Genomic DNA, 25576 nt, shown 5'->3' on the forward strand with positions numbered 1-25576 from the left:
GTATAAAACAGTCTGCAGAACTCTCTTATTCTTCTGGAGGGCTTCCTTTATCCTTTAACTATCTCATTTTCAAACTGAGGAGCTAATTATGCTTTTGTTAGTCCCCGATTAATCATTTTCCCCAAATGAAGCAAACTTTACCCTGCAGCCAGATCTTCAGAACTTTATACACAGTTGATAATAGATTAATGCTAACAATTCCAGAGAGAAAGCTGTCACACTCTAAATGCTAAAGAGAAAGTTTCCTGTTTATTCTGCTTGGAAACAACAGGAACTCAAACATTCGCCAGCAGCTATCTGTCCTTATGTCTAAGGGCTGTGACCATTTTTATACACTTGCTGCCTGCTTGTTTACAACAATTTATATTCGAGCATCAACTATTGGGAGTGCAGTTTGTTTGTTTTTGCTTTATTCCACCTTCTTACATAAATGCCTTCTTGACAATCAATAGATTGAGAAGGTGAGGTATAAATCTTAAACTCAAATGAATGTTCTAGTATCGACTCAGATGATTCTTGAGGCTGACTGTATTGTTCTGTTCTGGATGCACTCCTTTGTCCTTTCTTGGTAATGTTTTCCCACAATGTTTTATCTCATGAGCTGAATGCAAACATACAATCCATTATTTCTTCATTGTATATCTGTGTTGCCCCATAACTTAGGTGGTGCAACGCCATTTCTATGTCTTTAGGACACTGGCAGATGGCATTTTGCTTGCCATACAGATACGCAGGCATCTCTGATTCTATTGTTATGTGTAGTTCTACATATTCCTCTGCTTACATCCCCTTCTCGTTCAATACCATATTCCCACAAATAAACCACTGAAAGATTTTAATTTTTAATACGTTACTGAGGTCTCTCTAATAATTGTGGTATTTCTCTCACCCTACAGGTTCTTTCAGCACAACCAGACTTGTCCTCAGCCTCTTTCCTACAGGAGCTGAGTTCACTGGTAAGCAATTAGTAGAAGCAGGTTTCTTACTTACATTTAAGAGTGTGTGGTTTTGACTAAAGGTTTTGACTTTAGTCAAAACCTAAACCTTTGGGGAAAGGGATCCCAAGGAAAGTAACATTTCCTTGGCTTCCCTGTGGTCTCATTGTTCAGTGCTGTGCAGTTTCTGACTAGTAAATGCTCAGAAAATCTCCCATTCCTGGTGATTTTTCCAACCCATAACAATTCACCGAGGGGTGGGAAACAGTTTAACAGTGATAAAGAGGGCTCCTGTTTCTTGGCTACTCAGCTGTTTTCTAGCCTTGAACTGTGTGGCAGCAGTTTAAATCTCCTTCCTCAAGACCTAATCCCTCTTTAGTCAAGCTGCAGATGGAACCAGGTATATCATGGGGGAAATTTAAATCTCCCCATCCCTGTGGAAACTCTTCCACTCAACACTGCTAATCTCTTAAATAGAAACAGTCCAGTAGCAGAGAAATAGACCTTTAGTTTTCACATTTTCACATCTATTTTGGAACCCACAGCTTACCAGCATGCAACAAAACTGAAAGCGCTCAAGGGAAGTGAGATTTAAGCCTCACTTACTGCTCAGCTGAGAACTAAAAACAACTGTGTTGTTCTTGACACTGCCATTTTGAAAAGTTATATTACTTTAAAACAGGGGTCCTCAAACTTTGAAAGCATATGGCCACTTCACAGTCCCTCAGAATGTTGGGGGGCAGACTACCATTTGGCATCATTGTTGTTGCATGCCTTCAAGTTGTTTCAGACTTTGGGTGGCCCTAAGACCACCCTATCACAAAGCTTACTTGTCAAGATTCATTCTAAGGAAATTTGCCTTAGTCTTGCCTTAGTCTTCACCTAAGGCTGAGAGAGTGTGGCTTTGCAAAATTGACCCAGTGGGTTCAGACCAACGAGTGAGGTTCAAACCACTACACCATACTTTATGAATTCCTTTCCTCTCTTTTTACTACCTACGTACCTTTCTTTCTCTTCTCGTCCTTCCCTCACTGTTCCCTACCTATCTTTCTTCCTTTTCTGCTTCTTTCTCCTTTTCCTTACCTCCTTTTCTGTCTTACTTTTTCTTTTTATCTCCCCTCCTTCCTTACTCTGAACTGTCAGTCAGCAGTCCTGCCAGCACAAGGGTTTAACCCATTATGCCACCGGGGGCTCCTACAATAGTGGTGAGGGGATGTCGATAATTGCATATCAAGCAATAGGCACATCTCAATCTATTTTTGAGGATTCATCAATACTTTAATGGGCATTTGTTCTAGTAGTAGTTTGAATTAGTGTTTCATATTTTCTCTGAATCAAACTGGAGGAAAATCCAGGTTTCAATAAAATTTAAATACCTACAGATTTAAATGATGGAGAGAAGAATCGTATATGAAGTTGGGGTCAGCACTATCGATACTTATTTCAGATCACAAGAAACAGAGGAATAAGCTCTCTCAAGTAACCAAAGCAAAGAAAAAAAAGAGATGTCTTCAAAGAATGCAGAATTAACATATGAAATTCACTATGAGACATGGTGATGAGTACCAGTTTAGATAGCTGTTTTTAAAAAATAATGTTAAAGGAGAGTGCTATGCCAACAGCTGTTAACACGATGGTTCCACTGACTAATTGTTGCTAAGTGGCAATATACTACATAATATCAGATGCAGCTTGGGAATATACATTAAGAGAGAGTAGTTGTCTTCATGCACAGAGTGCATGATATTTTGGAAGCCTCGCTGAGTCATATCATGGACCTATTTTTCCAGTATTATTATTCTTACGTCTCTTAGGTGTGCTGCTGTGAGAATACAGCTTTTAGATTAATTTCAAAAATATAAAATTGCCTATTTTATTTTGTTTGATGGCAAGATCACTCACAAGGTAATGATCAAAGGAATATAATTCTGGTAATATGAAATATGAGGTACCACTGAGGTGTCAAGAAAGCACATAATTACAAAACACATATAAAGTCCTCTCAGAGTAATCAATAATGTAATGAATAGCTTGGAAAGCAAGGATGGGGAGATGCTGGTGGAAGGTACAGCGGTTGAGCTGGTGCCCAAAAGCTCCCTCAGTAAAGCTTTGAAGCAGCACCCATGGAAGGAGCTACTTCTTCTCAGACTTCAAAACAAGTGCAAGGATGTTCCTCCAAGCAGGCTGAGGAAGAGTTAACTGTTCAGCTTCGTGGACCTGTGAAGAGAAAGGTCTCATCTATGAAGGTCCTTGTTCTGAGAAGAGAGCCAACAGGTAACATCTGTGGACTTGGATTTAAAGAGCTCAAGAGTGGCATCTTGTTGCTGGCTGCAATGTCATTTGTAGGAGCTATAACCACAGACTTTTGCTATCTTGTGTTCCTGAACTCTGGACTGATTTACAGTTTCTGATTCAGCCATGCACTCTGTGGACACTCTTAAGACCCTAAAACAGACATTCACGTTCTCTATTGTGTAATCCTACTCATGTTTGTATCTCTTTTGGACTATTGGCTTGTATCTCGGGTAGAGGCTTCTGAAAAATACATATATCTGAAGCCACTCCAGAGAATAAAACTATACATCTTTTCCAATATTACTCCAGGAATAATTACAAAAAAAATAGGATATATGTTAAGGTCAGACATATACCTAGACAAAGGCAAATATTGTTAATAGTTCAGGGATTTCAGTATAAACTACTTGAGATAACTGCACATAAATCCTACTGTAAATTATATGAGTATGATTTATGAGTGAAATAGAATTGGTTCTGTCTATCATCCTAGAAATCCAACATAAATTCATTTCAGAAACAGCTATGAATATAAAGATGCTTTATTCAAGAGATGGCATGCTTTTGAACAAATTTGCTAAATGTTGTACTTCCAACTACAGTATCAGACATATTTTGAAATGCATTTATGCTTGGCTGCTTTGTTTACAGAACTGTGAAATGAGTATATATTTGTTCTTAGAAAATAAGACCATCTACTACCTTTACAAATAGACAATAGCCTGACATAATAAAATCTGTGAGGATAATGTTTAAAAGACAACTCATCATGTTTAACCTTGCACACTGTCCCCCAGTTATGAGCAATAGATTACCACTATAATCCTTGCTTACACATGCCTACTCAGGGGCAAAATCACTGAGTTTGATGGAACGTATTCCTGTGTAAGTGTGTATAGCAGCCAAAACTTCACATCTAAAAATGCACAAATATGCAGCTTGCTCACAGAGCAGATGATTGCCTGTCAGCTGACTTCTAATATCAGTTTAACAAGCTGCTGAGGACATTTAAAACCCTATACAACTTGGGATCCTGGTATTTGAATAACATTTTTTTTATTTTATGATGCATCCCACTCTTCCCTTTGCCAGAATTATTTCTTTCTTTCAATGGCCATTCTATATGGTCTATTATAGCATTTGTATATTATTATGTAATTATTAGGTTCTCAATTTGTGTATATCCTCCCCCTTCTATATAACTCTTTCCCTTTGTTTTTATGTTTATTAAGATTACATGTCATTATTTTACAATAAATTGCCCCAACTGTACTGGCAGAAAGGCAGTATATAAATGAAGTAAGTAAACAAATGAGTAATAAGCACTCATAAATCATATACTCCATTTCTCCCTCTAGACCTGAAAACATTTTTTAGAACCAGAATGATTATATTAAAAACAATAATGAGAATCCACAATTTATCAGCTTAAAAGCATGTATCAACAATTGTGTTCAACACAGCTTTTCCTTCCTTAAACTATCTCTACAAAATGCAGGGTTATAAACAGTGAGATAGCTGCTACTATTGCCTCTTGATTCCAAGATAAACTAATCTAATTTTTTTTACAGAGAAGACAACTTGCAGTGATAGTGGAATTTTACAATCTATAGGAACTTCTTGGATCAGCTTTGATTTCATTTTGTTTCAAAACTCCACTAAAAACATGCACCTCGAATCTAGATTGAAACACTTAGATGCCATTGTACAAATACATCTCGTGGACAGAGGTAAATTCAGCATGGCTTGGTTTATAGCAAACTATTGAAATGGGCCCTAATTAGATAATTGCAGACAACTTCTTTGGACCACCAACTGATTGAAGAGCCCAGGGATGCAAGGATAAAAAGGTAACTTTCTTGGGCCTGTTTCCCATCTCTAGAAATGTGGATGAGACAAAGGAGAAAAGGATTTCTGCCAAATCGTATTAGTACTGAAGGTTATGAACCCCGCCCCTCCTACAGAAGTCAGAGTTATTCTCCAATTGGAAGAGGAACCATTCTATTCACAAAATCCAAAAGAGAGTTAAAATACGAAAGCATTTCCTCTGCTTCATCCCACTCACTCACCATAAACACAAGAGAGGATAAGATTTGAAATGGACTTGTATTTCAGCACAGTGTATGTGTGTGTGTGCTTGTATGTGTCTTCAAGTTGCTTGGCAACCTATGGTGACCTCATAAATTTGTGGAGACCAAAATCCACTGATTGTGGTAATGCGAAAGCATCTACATTAACTCAATGTATACATTACAAATACACATATCAACAAAACACAGAGCAGAAACAATTGGTTCTTCTCTTGAAGTATGAAACAAAACCTTCATGTGAATAAGAATAGTCCTTGAATGACCATAAATGTCCTATTCTTTATTACACATGAGTAGACTCCAGTAGTCACAATACATATCCTATTCCCTTTGTTACACATGAGTCGACTCCAACCTGCAACCGGTTTCGACTCACAAGAGCCTTTGTCAGGTGGTTGGGTCTACAAACAACACATATCACGAATACACACATACAGTTGAACAATTTGTTACATCAAGTTTGTAAATATATATACAGACACTCATTTATTGAAAAAGGCTCAACTTTTGAGGTAAGTAATACACCAACAATGTTCTTGAGAGGTGAATCCTAAGGGGACATACATAGTGGATAAAGGTAGTATTGCATTGTTACATAAATTATATGCCATACATAAAGAAATATAATATAATATCTATGAAATAAAAATAATATAATACTCACAGCTAGTCTTTGTTGGTCAGTATACTCTGCAAAGCATTTTATTCTGTAGCGAGTATAGGATTGAAATAACTCAACCCATTACTAATATAGCAAGTCCATTGGTCAGGTGATGGTGATATCATTATCAGTTCAGAATACATTGGGGGAAAACCTCCTCTGTTATAAAAAAACAGTCATATGAATAGGTGTTGTTTAACCCTTTTGGATGTTCTGTTTGCAGTGTAAAGATCCAGAAGGATTCCCGTTGTAGAAGTTTAGTTTGGAAATCAGTGTCTCTGGGTGGAGTAACCACCTCTAAAATCTGTACTTGAAATGATTCAGGGCTGTGGTTCAGGTCCACAAAATGCTTATACAAAATAGAATCAGTGGAATGTTTCCTGATTTTACTTTTGTGCTCAATGATTCTGAGCCTGACTTCTCTGCTTGTTTGACCAATGTAAATAAGTGAGCAGGGACATGTGTTGGCATACACTATACCTTCAGTGGAGCAGGCAACAAAGTGATTGATCCTGTATTGAGTTTTAGTGTGCTGGTTCTGAAAGAACTTAGTTTTACAAACTGCGAGCATATGGAACAATGATGACAAGCATAGTTACATAGTTGCCTATCAGAATAGGTTCAGTGATCACTGGCTTAGGGTCTATATCTGAGTGAATCAAAATATCCCTGATGTTTTGTGTTCTCCTATGAGCAATGGGAGGGGGGGGGGGTCTCTCACAACCCGGTACATCTCCGGTACATACCCGGTACTTTCACATTACCACAATCAGTGGATTTTGGTCTCCACAGTTTTAGGGGAACCCATTTTTCTTTTCAGACCTCATAAATTTCACAGGGTTTCTCACTCAGAGATAGTTTTTACAGTTGCCTCCTCTGAAATATAGAATATAACACCTAGTATTCATTGGTGGTTTTGCAACCAAATACAAACCAAGGTTGACCATTCTTAGCTTCCAAAATTAGACATGATCTTATTCATTTAGGATATTTAGGCAATGGGCAACAATTATATACAGCACAAATTCCAAAACAGAGAAGCCATATTGTAACTGATAATATTTGGGGAGGAGGGGGGTGTAGAATTATTGCTTCATGTTGTGTGTATGGGATGCAACTCTGGCGATGGAAAACAGTGAGAAAGGTCACTTTGTATGTTGTGTTTGGGGAACAAAAAGAAGGAACCTCAGCATGTTGCTAATGCTTGCTTTCATATTTGTTTTAGAGGCACTTTACCACACAACTTCAAATATGAAATTGTCAAGAGAAACTGAATTTTGTTCTTTAAGCTGGGACACAAGAACAGAAGTCCTCTTGTAAAGATACATACTCAACCATCCTGATTTAGCAATGACAGTCCTGATACATCCTTTGCTGTACATTTTTTACTGCTTTTGAAATGTCCCAGCTTTTCACTCATCCTTTGTCTTCCACTTACTTCAAAAGCTGCAAGGTGATTTCAAAATGCAAGGAAAAATTGTGTTCAGTTAACTCAGGAGAAAAAGAAACAACATGGTAGAATTTTGTCTTTTCCAGCTGATTCAGGCAGAAGCAAACTGCTACATCTTCTCCTAGCACGAGTATTTTTCCTCATTAATAACCTCTGCCATCTTGACGACACTCTCAGTTTTCATTTGTGAAAGTTTGGAAGGAATGACCCAGAGAAGAACAGGTATACTTTCCTGCTGTCTGACAGATGTTGCCAGCTTTCTCTCACACTCAAATTCCTGTCTTGCTATATGCAGAAATGACACAACCGCAAACTCTGGTGTTGAAACAATATTAATCCACTTTGGCACAAAGCTGATTCTGCCAGGGCAGTTGCTATATGCTACAAGTTTCTGTTGCAGACCTTCCTGAACAATCTTCAATTTAAGCTATCTTTTGTTTCCAGTTATTGCATGTCAGTGGATACTCTTATCTGTTTACAAACAGCCCTCACATCCCCTAAGCTTCATCTGGAAAGAAGACTCTCAGTACTATGCATCTTATTTTTGATTTGAAATTTAGATGAAGCCAGCTTTGTGCTTGCTGCCTATATGAATTAAGAATAATCATTTAATTCCCCATGTATTATAGGACTTAAGCTTCAGGACACAGTAAACAGCAGATAAATCAGTTGTAGCCATTTCTGGGAGTCCTTCTCCCCTCCTGTACATAATTGCAAAATAAACCTTTGCCTGACACAAATTGCTAAATATGTGTGAAATATGCAAATTCAATAACTTCTCTTTTTTAAGTTTCTACATTAAGAAACATGTCCTTTTAGATCAGGTATGGGAAAACTTGGTATGGGGAATCTGAATACAAATTTTGGCAGTAGCACCACAATTTATAGGAGCGTCAGACTCTCTGAAGGAGATATCCCATGGAATCCTGGTTTCTGCAGTTCAGAGAGGAAAATTTCCTCCAGAGAGTTCCTCTGCTGCCTCTGAGCAAACTTCCGAACCCAACAATTCTATAGGATGCAGGCATAGCAGTTAAAATGGAACCAAACTGCTAAACTGCTATAGCTGTATTTCATGTGACCCTCCACCCCCACCCCCGTGTCATATATCAGCCATAGTGGAGTAAGCACCATTTTGGAGGAGCTTCCTATTTCATGAAGTGATAGGATGGACTCCTTAGTGGGACCTTTACAAATACTCTGTTTTACAGATGCCCCCATCTCTTGTTGCTTCTCAAATTTGTAGTTGAGCATCCTTGACTTCCTGTAAATATGCTCAACTGTAATGACAACTAGTTATCGATGGTTGGGACAGCCCAAATCAGCAACCTTCTCACACTCCTCTGTGGTTTCCAATGTAGTTTTTCCCTTTCATGTCACCTAAATTATTATTATTTTTCTCAAGGCTGTGTGTCCTCTTCATCTTTCTCACTTTTCTCCCCTCTGCCATTAGCCAAGGCCAAGAAGCAGTTTACAGTGGGAATGTTGTAAAAGTCTGCAATTTTGAGGGGTTTTTTTTGCTTCCGAGGGAGTATTATAATCTTCTGTGTCTCTTTGACACTTTCTTCATCCCATATCAGCCACTTGAATATTTCTTATCTGCCTCACTAGGTTTTATAGCTATCTTTTGGTCCAGCAGGGTGTAATAACAATTAGTATATATTTTAAACAAAGCTTCTCTAGCCTTGATGGAGTTCCTCTCGGTGTGACTTCTCATCTTGGCTGCCAGAAGTTGACTGTGAAAGAGACTTCTTTGCATTATTAGGAATCTTGGGGGCAAGTCTACACTTGTATACTTAAAGGCTGCTTTGAGTCCCTTTTGGGAGAAAAGTGGTCTATCAAGCAAATAAAAGAAAGGTGTATGATTATTCTTTCTCCCCATGAAATGGAACACTACATATTTCAATGCTCCATATTCATGATACCTTTAACACTTCAAGCTACTGATAAAAGCATCTGGATATAAGGCATTGAAACTCTGCTGACTGTCTTTCATTGGTCCTTTGAAAACATTGCTTATCAGACCCGATATTTGCCAGACTATCTCTAAGCCGTGACTAAGAATGTGAAAAAACCTACAGTTGGAAAAAATTGGGCCAAGAGACCATCTGTTTCACCCTGGCAAGCCACTCGTTTGAAGTTTCTCCAATCCCTGTGAGAATTCCTACCTACGCAAGGCCCTAAGCGCTTCCCATCACCTTGTGTTTTTTGCAATTTGTGCAAAAAGTGTCTCTGCTGAACTAGCACCTTTCTCCTTTCTGTAGCTAAGTATACATACACAGCAAGGATAAAGGGAGAAGCTGATTGATCAAAAAAGATGCAAACAAACCAATATCACAACTTGTTAAGTCTGTGCCACAAGGTAAGCTTTATCACAGTTTTGAATTTTGTACAAACATCTTGCAAATGCACAGAATCTTTGTTTTCCCTCAAAAACTCACTGTGGAAGCATCCACACTGCAGACCTCTAACAATTAGATTCCATTTTAACTGCCATTATTGTTTAATCCTGTTGGGTATGTACTCTTTACTACTTTGTCCTGAGCAGTTCTATGATAGAAACTTTTTTACAATACAACATACTCCAGAATTAAGTAAGATGAAGCCATAAATAGTAAAGTGATATAAAACTGATACAGTCACAGAGTGTGAATACACCCCAGTTTGTGCCAATGGGACTCTCCCTTCACCCCATGTTCTTTGGGATTAGGGGGGGGGGTGAGAAAGAAGAAAGTCAGAATTTACATTCCTGACTGAAAGATGTATGCAAAACAGCCTAGGTTATGCTAGTTGAAATTAAGAAATTGGATTTTATACGAGCTCGGGGGGGGGGGGTATTTGGTACCCTGAGCTTCCACTTATGACTTAAAGATAAATTTTCCTCCCTTCCTTTATTTCAGCTATGTTTCCCCTCATTGTACATCAATGGCACTGATATGCAGATTAGCCCATGCTTATTAAGCAAGGAAAACATTCAGTAGGGAAATTCAAAGCAGAAACTGTAATCATTATGATTTTTCCCCAAGTCAAAGGATTATTTCTTAAGAAGTGAAGCTGACATAAAGCTCTGCATTCCCCAGTTCTATTATACCAAAATATAAAATACAAAGAATGCCAGCTTTTCTTATGCTAACTCAGGAACACATTTCCTTTCTGCAATATAATATGTTTTTAGCAAAATAATATGACAAGAAATACTAGAAGAAAAGAAAAGTGTTCCCCAAAGATGAATGAACTGAGGTCTTGTAATAAATTGCAGATGAGTTGATCTTGTGCAATTGCATTTTAATACAAAAAAGCCCAATTTCTGAATGCAGTGCCTCATAGCTGTACTATTAATTTCCTCAATTGTTTTGTCCTCATAAGACTAGCTGGCTTTTAAAGATAACTGGACTCCCTTGTTTGTAGCAGGAGTAAATGACGGAGCTTTATTGACCACCCAACAATGCCACAGAAAACATAAATGGAGGATAAATGAAGTTTCAAATATGAGGCACATCACTCACATTTTCATTAATTAAAACCAAGCAAATAAAAAGGAATCAAACCAGGCTGCTAATTACACAATCAATGAAATGTTGGTTTACATAATTTTCCTTTTTGAAAGAAGAAGACTGAGAATAGCCTTTGTAATATTCTGTCTTTTAACAAAAAAAAAAAGAATAAATATGCCAACAGCTTTATTCCTAGCCCACAAAAGTTTATTGAACAATGCTTTCCTTTGAACTTTGTATCACTTATGACACAGTACATAATGGACTAATCCCCCCTACTTCTGCTAATTGTAAATGCAAAGCTGGCATCCACAGTGAGTATTATTCAGTCTCCCATAAAGCACTCTAATAAATTCATGGACACCAACCTGAAGATATAAAAATCCATCTGCCTCTGCTGAAGAAGAGAGTTTAATACCCCCACACACTGAGATTTGCAAACTATAGTGTATAATTTAAATTGTTTACTATAGATCCATCCTGTTATCAAACCGAAATTGAATCAACAGACAGAAATGATATAAGTCTTACTTCAAATTACTAAGGCGAACTTCCTTATTACACAGTATCAGTGGGTTTTAAAAGATCATGCAATTTATTTTAATGTAAGTTAACATTTTAATGCATTTTAGTATGTTACTATTTATTAATAATAATAATAATAATAATAATAATAATAATAATAAAGCTTTATTTGTACCCCGCTACCATCTCCTGAAGGACTCAGTGTGGCTTACAAGAGGCCGAGCCCAAATACAATAATAAAAGCAGTAGCAACAACAAACAACAAAAGAACTCAAAAAACAAGGCAATAACATTAACAACAACCAATGGTGCAATTAAAAACAATGGCTGGGCCAAATGTAATAATTAAAATTAAAAAGTGCTGGGCATGACAGGTGGGGTGTTTGGAGGGGGATGGGCATGCAGATATCCTGGATCTCTGATAAAGTGCGTTGGGACATAATGCTAGGAGTTTCCTTATTCTGGAAAGGCACACTGGAACAACCATGTTTTCAAGCTCCTCCTAAAGATTGCTAGCGACGGGGCCTGCCTGATGTCCTTAGGAAGAGAGTTCCAGAGTCGAGGGGCCACCACCGAGAAAGCCTTATCCCTCATCCCCACCAATCGCGCTTGCGATGCTGGTGGGATTGCGAGCAGGGCCTCTCCAGATGATTGAAGAAATCATGTGGGTTCATACACAGAGATGCGGTCACGCAGGTAGGCGGGTCCCAAACCGTTTAGGGCTTTGTAGGTAAGCAGCTGCACCTTGAATTGGGACCAGAAAATGAATGGCAGCCAGTGGAGCTGCTTAAACAGGAAGCTTGACCTCTCCCTGTAAGGAGCACCAGTTAATAACCTGGCTGCCGCCCGTTGGAGCAATTGAAATTTCTGGGCCATTTTCAAGGGCAGCCCCACGTAGAGTGCATTACAGTAGTCCAATCTGGAAGTGACTAAGGCATGGACCATCCTGGCCAGATCCGCCTTCACGAGGTACGGTCGCAGTTGGCGCACGAGTCTTAATTGTGCGAAGGCCCCCCCGGCCACCGCCGATGCCTGAGCTTCAAGCGACAGTGATGAGTCCAGGAGGGCACCCAAACTGCGGACCTGTGACTTCAGGGGGAGTGTAACCTCTTCCAGCACAGGTTGCCACCCTATACCCCAATCTGGTTTATGATCGACCAGGAGGACCTCTGTCTTGTTGGGATAGATCCTCAGCTTGTTCTTCCTCATCCAGACAGCCACAGTGGTCAGACACTCATCCAGCACCCGAGGGGCTTCCTTGGAGTTAGGTCGAAAAGAGTAGTAGAGTTGTGTGTCATCTGCATAGAGATGGCAACCAACTCCAAAATTCTGGATGACCTTACCAAGCGGTTTCATGTAGATGTTGAAAACCATGGGAGACAGAATGGAACCTTGTGGGACCCCACAGGTCAAAGGCCAGGGGTCCGAGCAGGTGTCTCCCAGCTACACCAACTGGGAACGACCCTCCAGGAAGGAACGGAGCCACGATAAAACCGTGCCCCCGAGGCCCATCCTGGAGAGCTGTCCCAGAAGGATACCATGATCGATGGTATTGAAAGCTGCTGAGATGTCCAGGAGAATTAACAGGGTCACACTCCCCCTGTCCAGTTCTCTGCGGAGATCATATACCAAGGTGACCAAAGCTGTCTCGGCGCATTGGCCAGGTCTGAAGCCAGACTGTGACTAATCCAGGTAATTGATGTCATCCAGAAATCCCTGGAGCTGAGAGGCAACCACCTTGCCCAGAAAAGGGAGGTTGGAGATAAGTCTGTAGTTGTTCAGTACCGTGGAGTCAAGGGAAGGTTTTTTTAGAAGTGGTCAAACCACAGCCTGTTTTAGCCGAGATGGAAAAATTCCCTGCTCTAACGATGCATTAATGATCAATAGAAACCAATCAAACAACCCCTCCCTGACCAATTTAATTAGCCAAGATGGGCAAGGGTCCAGAGCTGATGTGGTTGCCCTCACAGCACCAAGGACCTCCTCCACGTCCTCAGAGTGAACAAGCCGAAAGGAATCCCACAAAATTGGACAAGCAGATGCCCCAGTCACCTCCTCTGTCACTGTGATAAAATTGGAGTCCAGCTCAAGGCGTATCTGAGCAACTTTATCTGCAAAATGGTGTGCGAATTCGCAACACCGAGTTTATGGGTCCTCAAAGGCCTCCTCCACCTCAGGAGGGTGAAGGAGTTCCCCGACAACCCGAAACAACTCCAAAGATCTATTTGATGCAGACGCTATACAGGAAGTCATGAAGGTTTTAATAACATAAATATGCATATACTCCTGATAAGTTTTAATTTTAGTTATTAATGGTTTTAATAACATAAGTATGCATATACTCCTGATAAGTTGAACTCATATATAAATCGAGAGAAGATTTTTAGGCCAAAATGATGGATTTTGATATGACAGGAACAATCCTACTTCAGGGAGCCATCTATCCCTGGCCAGTGCCACTATTTCCCTGTTTGAGCATGAAAAAAAATCTGGAAGTAGTGCCATGGTGGAGCGAGTAGAGGGGCTGATACTTGGCTTATGTGAAGAATTCTCAATTTGTTTTTATCTACCAGCCTTAAGAGACTCAATAGACTTATCACATGAGGCAAGTACATCACAACTGCATTTGAATAGTAGCACCTTGTGTTAGGGCTCACCACATGATGTCATCACTTTTCTATGGCTGTCCCATGGCAAACTGGTTTTAAAGCCATTCTTTTAACCAATAGACACAGAAAATCTGTTATTGTTCCCCTTTCCTACTTCTGTCACACTATGATTTTCTGTGCAAAAGTTCAAGTGCACAGTTATGTCAATTTTGGATGGTCAGGAGGTTGTCAGGGAATATATGCTTTGGATGACAATGAAAAGGAACAAGGATAATGTTCAATATTTTCCAGAGTCTCTTGCTACAGGGGTATAGCACCATGGCATGGTAATGCCTCACTCTCTCTCCACTCCCTGCTCCATGCTCCTGATGATCAAAGTGCATAGGATTGCAGAAGAGAAACACAAGAGAGAGGACAGACGTGCTTGTATTTGAGTTTCTGCTTGTCCCCTTCTGTGTAGGGGTAGCATCTGCCCTTCCTTCCATAAAGCTATGACTACAAAGCATGGGGAAGAAAAGGTGAGATGGGGAAGACATCTACAAGAAGGAATCCCATTTGGCTTTTCATTGGCATAGTTGTCAGGCAGGAGGCTGAGCACTGCCTTTGTTCTCGCCTCTTTCCCCCCCTCTGTCTCTGGTACTTCACAGAAAGGAAACAATGACAAGGGACAGGGATTATTTTGGAGGAGATAACAGGTTTGTGTGAGATAAAATATTGGCACTAACAGACTTAGTGATCCCAGGAACGACAACAATCTCAATTGCCTAGCATTATTAAAAACAATGCCATTGTAGAAGGAGAGAGGGCTTGTGTGACAAGATCCTCAGAAAACATTCCTCATTCCTTTGTCTTCCTCTATCAAATATCCAGGGATCTGTGGAATATCAGATGAAACTTCAATAATGAATTTCCAGACATCACAAATTAAGAAAGATATTGACAAGTGAAAGTATTTAGTCATGTGTCCAGGTTGATAAAGATATAGAAACCAAATCAGATGAAAATACTTGAAAGGGTTTGGTATGTAGACATTAGAGAAATGAAGACTGAAAACTCGACTTCATGACAGGCTTTAGAGATTTGTAAACAGAAATTGGATTCCTAATCTTCCAGGGCTGCCATGGTTGAGCTAGATGATCCTCAGGATCCCTACCAACTCTACGGTTCTATGTTTTTAAGACAAATGTCTGCACTACCTTTAGCAGACCCATCCCACAGACACCCTCCAGCCAGCTACCAAGCCCTTTATGGCTCTGGATCCCAAAAGACCTGTCAGTCTCTCTGTATGTGAATTCCATCCTCTTATCAACAAGAAACCCCATATCTTAGATAACAACCTGCAAAAATATAGAAACAATGGAGTAAACAAAAATCTATAGCACAAAAGAACTAGAACTTCCAAACCTGAAAGCTATTCTTAGGAATTTTGCCAATGAAGGACCATTAGGAATGGGTCTGAAACATGTCATTAACAGGACACTTTTGGTTCTTCTGCTCCATCATTTACCCAACCGTTCCTATCTGGAAAGAGGGTGGAAGAGGAAGCTTCTGTTTTCTTTTATATTGAAATAAAATGGAGCAGCTACATTGGTAGCCTTCATTCTCCCTAAGCAACACTGCAATGCTACAGAGAGGCATGCTTCCTTAATTATTTTAAAAAGCAGCAAACCTTATCCTTCATTTTTTTTTTAAAAAATCAAAACACCAAATATTGAAAATGTTAGCTGTTGATTTAGATAACAGTAATTAAATGTCACTGGAAAAGGTTCAATTGGCTGCATGTACTTTCTTCAGTAAGCAGCTCAAATATTAAAGCATTATCTAAAGCAGTTTGAAAAATTTCTTATCTTCACAAAACCAAATTCTGCTCTCATTTACCTAGATTTAGTCCCATGGTAAGTGTGTTAAGATGAAAGTGCTTATTCAGCTAAAATAAAGGACATTTACATTGACACTGACATCCAAATCTCAGATTCTCTATTTGAGTAAAATAATTCTGTATGCCTGAGTGAAGATCCCTTCTTGGGACTGGGCTCTTTTTGGCCACAATGAATAGATGGTTAAAGCTTATGGGAAGATTTAAACATACAGACCTAATTTCCTGTTGGCAAACCTCATCTGAATTTCTGAGATAGTACAAAAGAAGGTTCTGTTAAAGTAACATTAAAATTTTGAAACCAAGGATTACAGACAATGGCATAAAGATGTGAAGAAAGATTGTTCCTTAAAATGTAAGACTGAGAGCACACTTTGTTCTGCTAACGGGCACGGTAAAAAAAATACCTCTGAAAACAATGAAGCACTCCTGAAATGAATTTGCAAGCAATCAGTTGTACTGTTAGCAAATACCAAAATTATCCCAAAAGATTCTCCTTTTTGCATTTAATAGTGGAAAAATACCTGACAACTGTCAGGATATTGATGCACTTGTAAACACAGTGCCAAATGAGTACAGAAAGAATGTGCCATCTGGAACATTACTGTGTTCCACATTAGGACTCACATCTGCTTAAATTCCTCCCACCCATACTACAAGAGAACACTAAATCTAGCAGATTGAAATGTAATAACAAACACATTATTAAATGGAATAATAAATAAATATGGATATTGATAATCTGAATTCTGGGCAAAAAAGCGGGCTAACTACGATGGAACTCCACTAACCTTTGCTATGAAAAGACCAATACCAGTACCAGTACAGGCTTTTCTTTGTTTTGAATGAAGTGAAATATCCTTAAAGTCACTCATGTCCTCCAACCCTCACCCCCCTAATGTTTATTCTCATGCCTACCTTATTTTCATAGTTTTTCATTTCAAATGTTTCCAAGAGCAAAAAAATGAAAAGGGCACCACTGATTTTAAAGGATTTGTTTTTGAAAGACATGTTGAATTACCAAATATTTTGCAACAGACTTATCCTATTGTCAGAGTAGCTTTGGCATATCCAAGCAGGGGAGAATAGATCATCAAAATGTCGATCATCAAGAGCCACTGGTGCTTTTGGGACTTTGCTGATCTGCTTAGATGTGCAAGGCAGGGATGGTTAGGGAGGTGAAATTTACTTTTGTATTATGATCCCAAGGATTTCCAATCACCATGGCCATAATGGTTTGGAATTCTAAGGGTGATAATCCATTTTTTTTCAAATTCTGAAATGGCACATGGTTGGAGAACTGCAACTATGCCAGAATGTCCAAAGTTCAAATCTAATATATCTGTACACCATCTCAATGGGAGAGGCTATTCCTAAGCCTCTTCTCCCCATTTCCCATTTACATCATGCTTATTCTGGGTTAAGGTGCACACAACTATCATAAAGGCAGCCAAAGTAATATGTGTCAACTGTGAAGCGGCTTGAGAACTTGAGATGACTGAAAGACTGCCAAATTACATATTATCTGAAAAATCTATGATCAGATATTCTCTTCCTTTTCCCAAAGTAGCAATGAAAGAGGGACCAAAGTCAAAATGTACCCGCATCTCCCCCGTTCTGTCTTTATGTATGTGCTTATTTAATTGTTGTTGTAATTGTTCATCCTGACAGGGTTCTTAAGGTGATATATGACAAAATTAAACTGATAAAAACAGTCAGAAATAATACAGATTGGAGGGAAAAGACCAGCTGCTAACTTCTCAGATCCCCGGGGTGTTAAGTGGCCACCCTCTGCAAATTAAATAATATACAAAGGATACACTGGTCCCAGAAAGCTACCTTGTACATGAGAAGAGGGCTACATAAAAGGTAACAATTAATTTCTTGCACAGCAAAGTTAAAAACACATGGCCCAGGAGAAAGCAAGCATGACTGGCAGGTCTCTGGCTCAAAACATTTTTTTCAAACAGTTTTTAAACAAACACACAATAATCACAACCAGAAAAGCCACAACCAAACAATTCATAGAAAGAAATTAACATCTTTCCCCCATTCTCTCAAGACTATTATTAACCACGAAGCAGAAATCATATGGATAGACATATTAGCACTCCCATTATTACTGCACTATTGCTAATAGCACTTTATGGGGTAAAGGAAGGATTTGTATCAGTGAATGTACACAGTACTGCTGTTGTCTCTATGTGTATCCACTGAACACCAATGCTAACATTCATTTAATACATATACCATTTAAGACACATAGCTTATGGACTGTACAATTTTTCTTCCTCTTAAAACTCATAGCCCCTGAGAAATCACCTTATTTTTCGCAATTTATAAACTAGTCACTTTAATTCCTTCTTTTAAAAAGGGTTTCAAAGGCATTGATTGAACACACAAATTTTCTAGGTTTTTGAAAAATTCTTCTAAATTTGAATACCCAACTGTACTGCCAAAAAGCACCCACCTTGTTAAATTGTAGTTCTGAACTTTACAGGTGAATAGCATTTAATCAGAAATTAAGATCTTGGTTCCTAATCTTTCTGAAATTATCTCACAACAAAATTCAGGTGCTCATCCCCTAAACAAATCCCACAGGACAGGATCCAATGTTGAGCAGAGTGAAGTGGATGCCTTAGATTGCTGAATTCTGGTTCTGTATGATTAACTGAAAGTTTTATTATTTATTTATTTTAAACCGACCCCCCTCTCCTCAAAAGGACACAAAGTGGCTTCCAAAGATAAAACATAAAACTGGCAAACATTCAGTGCGATCTAATCATTATAATTATTTCAGTATAGTATTTTTACTGACAAAAAGGAGAGGTTCACATCAGATTTTCAGCAGGTGGTGGTATAACTTGGCTAACTATGCATTTGTGCTGGTGGGAAATGAGGCAGAAACACATTTGCTGATCTCCTTCAGACAACAAAGTATCTTGGGGTATCCTGTTCCATCACAATTCATTTTTTCACACTTTTTAAAAAGCATCTGTTATTAATTAAAACCTAACAATTCCAGCATTAACTATGATCTCAAAGCAGAATATCTTGTGGCAGATTTTCCTTCCTGGGAGATATTTAACGAGGGGTTTGCAGGTGCTTTAGTGTTAGAACCCAGAGATGGCAAGTTTAGATTGATGGCCCTTGGGTTCCTCCAACTCTATGAACTCTTGCATGTAATAGAGGATGAATATGTTCCTTCCATTTTTTTTATTATTCTCAGGACTTGTTGCAGTTTATTCTCTGAGCATATAGCAGCCCCCTTCCCCTGAACCAAATATATTATTTCGCATTTGCACATAAAATGACACAATGTTTTTTCATAGCACTTGCTTATTCCAGCCAATTTACTGAGATCAAAAAGAAGAGGTAAAAAATCTAATGTTCTCATGACAGGCATGACTTCTTTTGTAGATAAGATAATTTCTCTAATAAATCCTACATCTGGTTTTCATTGTGGAACACAATATAACATAGTAATGACTCACAGGCAATGTTTTTATCTAGGCATTAACCAGATACAGGGCCTTTCACATAGGCCCAAAACCCTAGGCTTTTACTGGAGTAGCCTGAGGTGTCCAAACGACCGAGGAGTCCCTTTCTATATGTGTGTGGAATTGTGTCTCCCAGATTTTGAGACACTTAACAGAACAGAGTGGGGTTTGCTCTTGTTCAGTTTGCAGTGCCTAGTTTCAAGCTGAAATATCGGAATTTGAAAAAATTGAGCTTCCAAAAAGAAGAAAAAGAAAAAAGTTCCTGTCAACTTCTTGGGAAATGGTGTGGGATATCTCAAATTTGACAGTGTATGTTTAGTTAACATCCTACTATTAGAGTTAATAGCTAAGACATGGAACAACTACTGAAAGAAGTAAAAGAAGAAAGTACAGAAGGTTGTTTACAGTTAATATTAAGAAATATTAACACATTTAATTTACATTTCTTTTGAGCAGTCAAGACATTGAGATAGTTGAGAATTGCCAAAAAGGTTGTGAATCAGAATAGAAACTGTAGTCAGGAAATCAGAAAAAGACTATAAATTGGATGAGCAACTTTAGAGGGAATCCCCCCCCCCCCCCAAGATTTTGAAGTATTAAGATATATAATTACCAGGATAGCCCAGGCCATTGTATTTCTATTTTCTATTTATGGCTGTGAGAGCTGGACAAATAAAAAGACTGATATGAAGATAAAGAGGAGAGTCTAGAGGAAATCAGATCTGAACTCTCCATGGAAACGGACTAAATTGAGACTTTCTTGGTTCAGACATATGATGAGAAGACATTACTCACTACAAAATACAATAATACTTAGCAGTAAGGAAAGAAAAAGTCCATGTTGCAAATAGACCCAGTCAAGGAAGGTACACTCCTGAGTTTACAAGATATGAGCAGGTGACTGGGAAGTCTCTCATTGTTAGTGTATAAGTCCAAGTCAACTTAATTAGCAAGAGACTCCGAAAACTACAGAATTGAGAGCTTAGCTAAATATTACATTAATTATGTAAAAAATGACCATGGTTAAAACAAGTTCACTGTTTTAGAAAGCTCCACAGAGGGAAATAGGTAAATACTAACAAAACCACAAGGAATCAGGAATCACTGGTTGCATTTCTTTCTTTCTTTTGTTTATCTCTGCTTATTAGCAGCCAAGCATCCCTAGCGGAAGAGAGGGGGAGAAGCAGGGACAATTAGCCACTAAAGGGGAGATAAGACTTTAAAAGAAGCCCTTAAGCTTCATTAAATTATTCACGCAGGGTTTTTTTTCCAAAGCCCTATGGAGCTTTTTCCTATGACTCGTTAAGTTTTAATTTGAAAATGAAGCAACAGAGTGATTTATAGTTCTCTTTAGCTCATGCTTGAGCAGTGTTAGTCACAGATATTACCAGCCCTTTGATCACAGTTATTTGCACATGTGACTCTCTACCTGCATTTTTGAACAATGGCAAGGTTCATACATTTATCAACTGATACAATCAGTCTCACGGGGCTGGCAAATAGGCCCAGCAAAAAGGAAGGAGTTATTAGTTGTGATGACATGCTGCCTTATCACATGGAGTTTCAGTCAAAATTGGCAATCCTGACTCTGATCCCAGTTTATTTCTCCTGTAATTTTTTGTGATAGAAACATGTGACACCATAGCATTAGTTCTGTTTGGATGTATTCCTCCTATGGCACTCATTATATGACAAAAGCAAGTTCTCTCCCAATGTACTCCATTATGTCCCCAATGGTCTAGTGCTGCCTATCTTCATCATGCTGTCCTGGCACCAACACAAATTTATAAAATACGTGAGGAGCCTACATGAATAGTGTGCTCTCCACTACTGAAGTTCAACCCTAGCATCAGGAGGACAGAAGGACAATGCTGTTAGAAACATGGCAGAGAGAGTTGGGCCATTGAGTTCTCCCCGCCATCACCACCACCACTATCTCCCTTTGCAGAACATAAATGCAACAGGCTTAGCTAGATATGATTGGCTATCAATGGATAGCTAGTAATGTTGAAGATGAGGTGAGGAGAGTGATGATAAGTGGGGAGCATACAAAATAAGTAGGAGGAGAGGAGAAAATTGGAAAGTAACTGGGACAGAATTCAATTGACATAAGGATAATTCCTGTGAGAAACCTGCTCTTAGTAGCAATTCACAGTGTATTTACATTGTAGAATTGCTACATATTGCATAACCTCAATTGTCATCCTACAAAATCCTGAGGCTTAGAGTTTGTGAGGCACCAACACTCTTCTTTGGCAGAGAAAACGAAAGGCCTTTCAAAACCATAAATCCCAGGATTCCAGAGAATGGAGTTATGGCATTTAAACTCAGCAGTGTGGATGCACCCTGAGATAGGATTCTTTCATCAATATTTAACATACGATTAGCCTCATAAGAAACCTGTTTCTAATTATTGTATTTGAAAATTAGGATCAGTTATGATAATTGGCAAAAATTAATCTGGATATCAAATCTGTACCATTTAAACACACGGGCACATACAAAGGGCTTGGAACAGTTGAAGTTTTGGCCTCTAAGAACGTTAAGAAGACTGGACCCAGCAGCACGATGACTGATTCAGAGAACTAGCATCTGTGTGTTCCCCCATTCTCAATCAAACTTCCCATCTTCAAGCACAAACAATGACATGTGAGAATGCATCCCAGCCAAGACACCTTACCAAAGCAATTCCTCAAATAAATCCAAACAAAGGTATGTTAGAAAGTAGTGTTAGACTGGTAAATCTCCTTTTAGATCCATGGACTACACTTTTACCACCTTTTTATTTATTTTTTTGTTCTAATGAAAGATCTTTTACTGCTGGAAAAGCACTTCTCAAAATGAGGAAGAGGAAGAAGAAAGTTTGGATGAAAGAATGCTGATCCTCTAGAACTGCAGAATTGAAGATAATGAGCAGGAAAGATAATATGAAATACAAAGAGGGACAAATTGCTTTTGTGGCAGGGAACCGATTGTGGCTCTGTGGTGACAGGTGATCAGAAAACTGGAAAAACATCTAAATGGAATAACCATAGATAGGATGACAACAGCAAAATTACAAAACATGGCAACACTTAGAATATGCCACAATAGTTGATAACATATGACTGATTCTGAGTTTACTGATAATCACTGATAATCTTGGGCCCTAAATAGCCAATAATAATAATAATAATAATAATAATAATAATAATAATAATAAACACATCAAACTATTCTGGGACTTCCTAATTCAGACTGACAGAGTTTTGGAGCATAATACTCCTGACCTCACAATCGTGTTAAAAAACGAAGTATGGATCATCGATGTTGCAGATGACAGCAGGATTGAAGAAAAACAATTGGAAAAGCTGACATGATATGAAGATTTAGAGATTTAACTGCAAAGACTGGAACAAGAAAGTAAAGATGGTCCCAGTGGTCCCAGTGGTGATCGGCACACTGTTGCAGTGCCTAAAGACCTTGGTCTGCACTTAAACACAATCGGTGCTGACAAAATTACCATCTGTCAGCTGCAAAAGGCCACCATACTGGGATCTACATACATTATTCACCGATACATCACATAGTCCTAGACACTTGGGAAGTGTCTGACATGTGATCCAATACAACAGCCAGCAGATTGATTTTGTTTGCTGTGTACTAATCTGTGTTTCAAATAATAATAATAATAATAATAATAATAATAATAATAATGTTTTTAGATTGTTTTGAGCAACTCACAAATTAATTGTTGGAACAATCTGGTATGAGGAGCTATTATTACTTTTATTTGTCTCATATTGGAAGGTTTAGAAAACAGCACTGAATTTGCCTGGACAATTAGATGCTGGGGTTGAGATTTGAAATGGGCATTGTAATAGATTGCTTTCATAATTCTTGAAAGTTTTGAAGAGGCTTTGTTTGCCAGTATTGATTTATTTTTGTTTCCCCTTCTCTTTGATGCAGAAAAGTGAAGATAAAGACGATCCTGCATAGTGAGCCCAGCCAACCATGGATAAGCAGTCTTTAATCTCGTTGTTCATGTTTGGGATCTCTGGTTCAAGTCTGGCAGCTTAGATACCCCCAACTCAGGATCTCCAGCCAATGCAGCTATGTGGACTGGCAATAATAAGAGTTTAGAGTGGTAAGCAGTACTGCTGTCAGGTAACACATTTGGGAAGGTTAGTAAATAAATGAGATGACCATAAAATTAGCTAGTACAGGCTTCACTTACAAATAGAAAATCTTGTGTAGCTCAAGCCCTATGATTCTGTGAAATTCTCTTGTCAACTCTGTCTAGATTGAGGTGAATCATACCCAATTTCCCCCCCTCATCTTTTGAAGCATGCTTATTAACCAATACCATTTCCTTTTAATAACCAAGTTTTGCTTCAATTTATTTTTAAAAACCACCATTTTATTTCTAACAAAAAAACATACATTTTCTTCAAAGAATGGCAAAGTTTTTTTTTTAAAGAAGCATACTTTGCTTCATTAATTAGATAACAAATGGGAAGTAATAGAGCGATGAACAAATGGGATGAACACACCAGTGCCAGGATTTTCCTGCTTTCAAAATAATGGAAGACACCCCCGCCTTGTTGAGACGAGTTCTTGTGTGAATTCTGTCAGAAATGGGAATACTAAGTGACAAAAACATACAATGAGAAATGTGCAACATGTCTGTTTTTAGATAATTAGAAACCGGAGGTCTCTTATAACTAATAATGCTTGAGGTTGCTGTTCTTTGAAGAGGCAATTTTCAAATCAGCTGTAATTACTAAAGAAAGAAATGTTCTATCCATTACACGCTCCCCCCCCCCCCACTCTGCTTTCTCTTGCCACATCTTGGCTGAGGCACAGTTAAAAGCAGGAATGGGAGGAGGACGGTAAAAAGACAAGGATTACCAGATCTGGAGGCACTTAATATATTTTATAATGTGCTCAAGTGGAAGTTATTACAACTGCTACATTGGTCTTTCCGAGCCACTGTTACTGTAGGAAGCACATATAATGCATGCCTGTGTGCCTGGAAAATAAATGTTTTTCAAATGCATCATTGATTAATGGTGATGTTGCTAATGTTGGACATAAATATGAAATATTCTTACAGAACTTTTGCATTTGATCAGATCCATGAACCTAATTCATTCAAGGCAAGGATGAGAACTGTATAGCTCTTGAGGTATTGTTGACTGCAGCCCCCAGCAGTCATAGCAAGTAGTAAGGAGCTGAAGTTCAATAAGATCTGGAGGGATTTATAATTTCCACTCTGATTGAGGGTATACAATGGGTTCTTGGAATCAAGTGGAGTTTGGTTCAAGGAGCCTTTGTGAATACCAAAATCAATGAATGCTAAGTCCCATTATATACAATGGTGTAGTAAAATGTTATCCCTTATATAAAATGGCAAAATCAAGGTTTGTTTTTAGAAATATTTTGATGACATTAATGGTTGAACCCATGGATGCAGTAGGAGGCCAGCTTATCTATACTGGTAACTTCTGGAGTTCTTTACCTTTTGATATAATCTTAAAATGAAAGAAGAGGGCCAAAGGACAATAATTGTTTGGCAGGCATGATTATTAGTATCATATTTTTCTCTCTATAGCAGATCTGAAGAAAATGGCTTCCTTGGAGTAAGGATGAATGTAAAATTCACTTGGGTTCCTTTTCAGATAAGATTTTAATCCAAATTCATAGAATTATCCATAAACTTGAGATGTAAAGAACTGATTTAAAAGACTTGAAACGGAAAATCTGATCCATCCAGTCAGTAAACTAAGTACCAGTGTATTTAAACATGCTGGTAATTCCGGATTAGCCCTACCACTTCTTCCATGTTATATGTTTGGCATGCAAGTACAGCATAAGATGTGCTATGCTGAAAATTTGTCCAGTGATTCAATTTGTCCAGTGTAATAGTCATGGGAGTATAGCATTGCTCGTTTTTGGAGAATATCTTACCAGAATCAATTTCTCCATAAATGGAAGATAGTGATCCATCTGATCCTGAGCATAGTCAGCTGTTTCTATAATTATTATTTGTGATTTCAAAATATGCATATTAAATGCAAACATCTAATTTAGCTTTTTCTCTCAGCACTCAGTTTGACTATAGATGCTCTTACTAGGAACCTCCTTCCTTTAATGGAAATTGAA

The 25576-nt window shown here is 38.4% G+C and overlaps 1 protein-coding gene and 1 long non-coding RNA gene across 8 annotated transcripts in view; one reads left to right on the plus strand and one right to left on the minus strand.

The window, feature by feature from the left end:
* LOC137096056 (uncharacterized) overlaps positions 1–8173 on the plus strand; it is a 45020-nt gene extending 36847 nt beyond the window's left edge. For both annotated transcript variants that reach the window (XR_010909200.1, XR_010909199.1), the window contains 3 exons: positions 897–956; positions 4802–5080; positions 7207–8173. This is a non-coding gene — a long non-coding RNA (uncharacterized lncRNA). The remainder of the gene's footprint in view (positions 1–896; positions 957–4801; positions 5081–7206) is intronic.
* KCNIP1 (potassium voltage-gated channel interacting protein 1) overlaps positions 1–25576 on the minus strand; it is a 725477-nt gene that overhangs the window by 120945 nt on the left and 578956 nt on the right. The gene's annotated exons all lie outside the window — the stretch shown is intronic.

Source organism: Anolis sagrei, chromosome 2 (genome assembly GCF_037176765.1).
Source record: "Anolis sagrei isolate rAnoSag1 chromosome 2, rAnoSag1.mat, whole genome shotgun sequence".
Lineage (NCBI taxonomy): Eukaryota > Metazoa > Chordata > Lepidosauria > Squamata > Dactyloidae > Anolis > Anolis sagrei.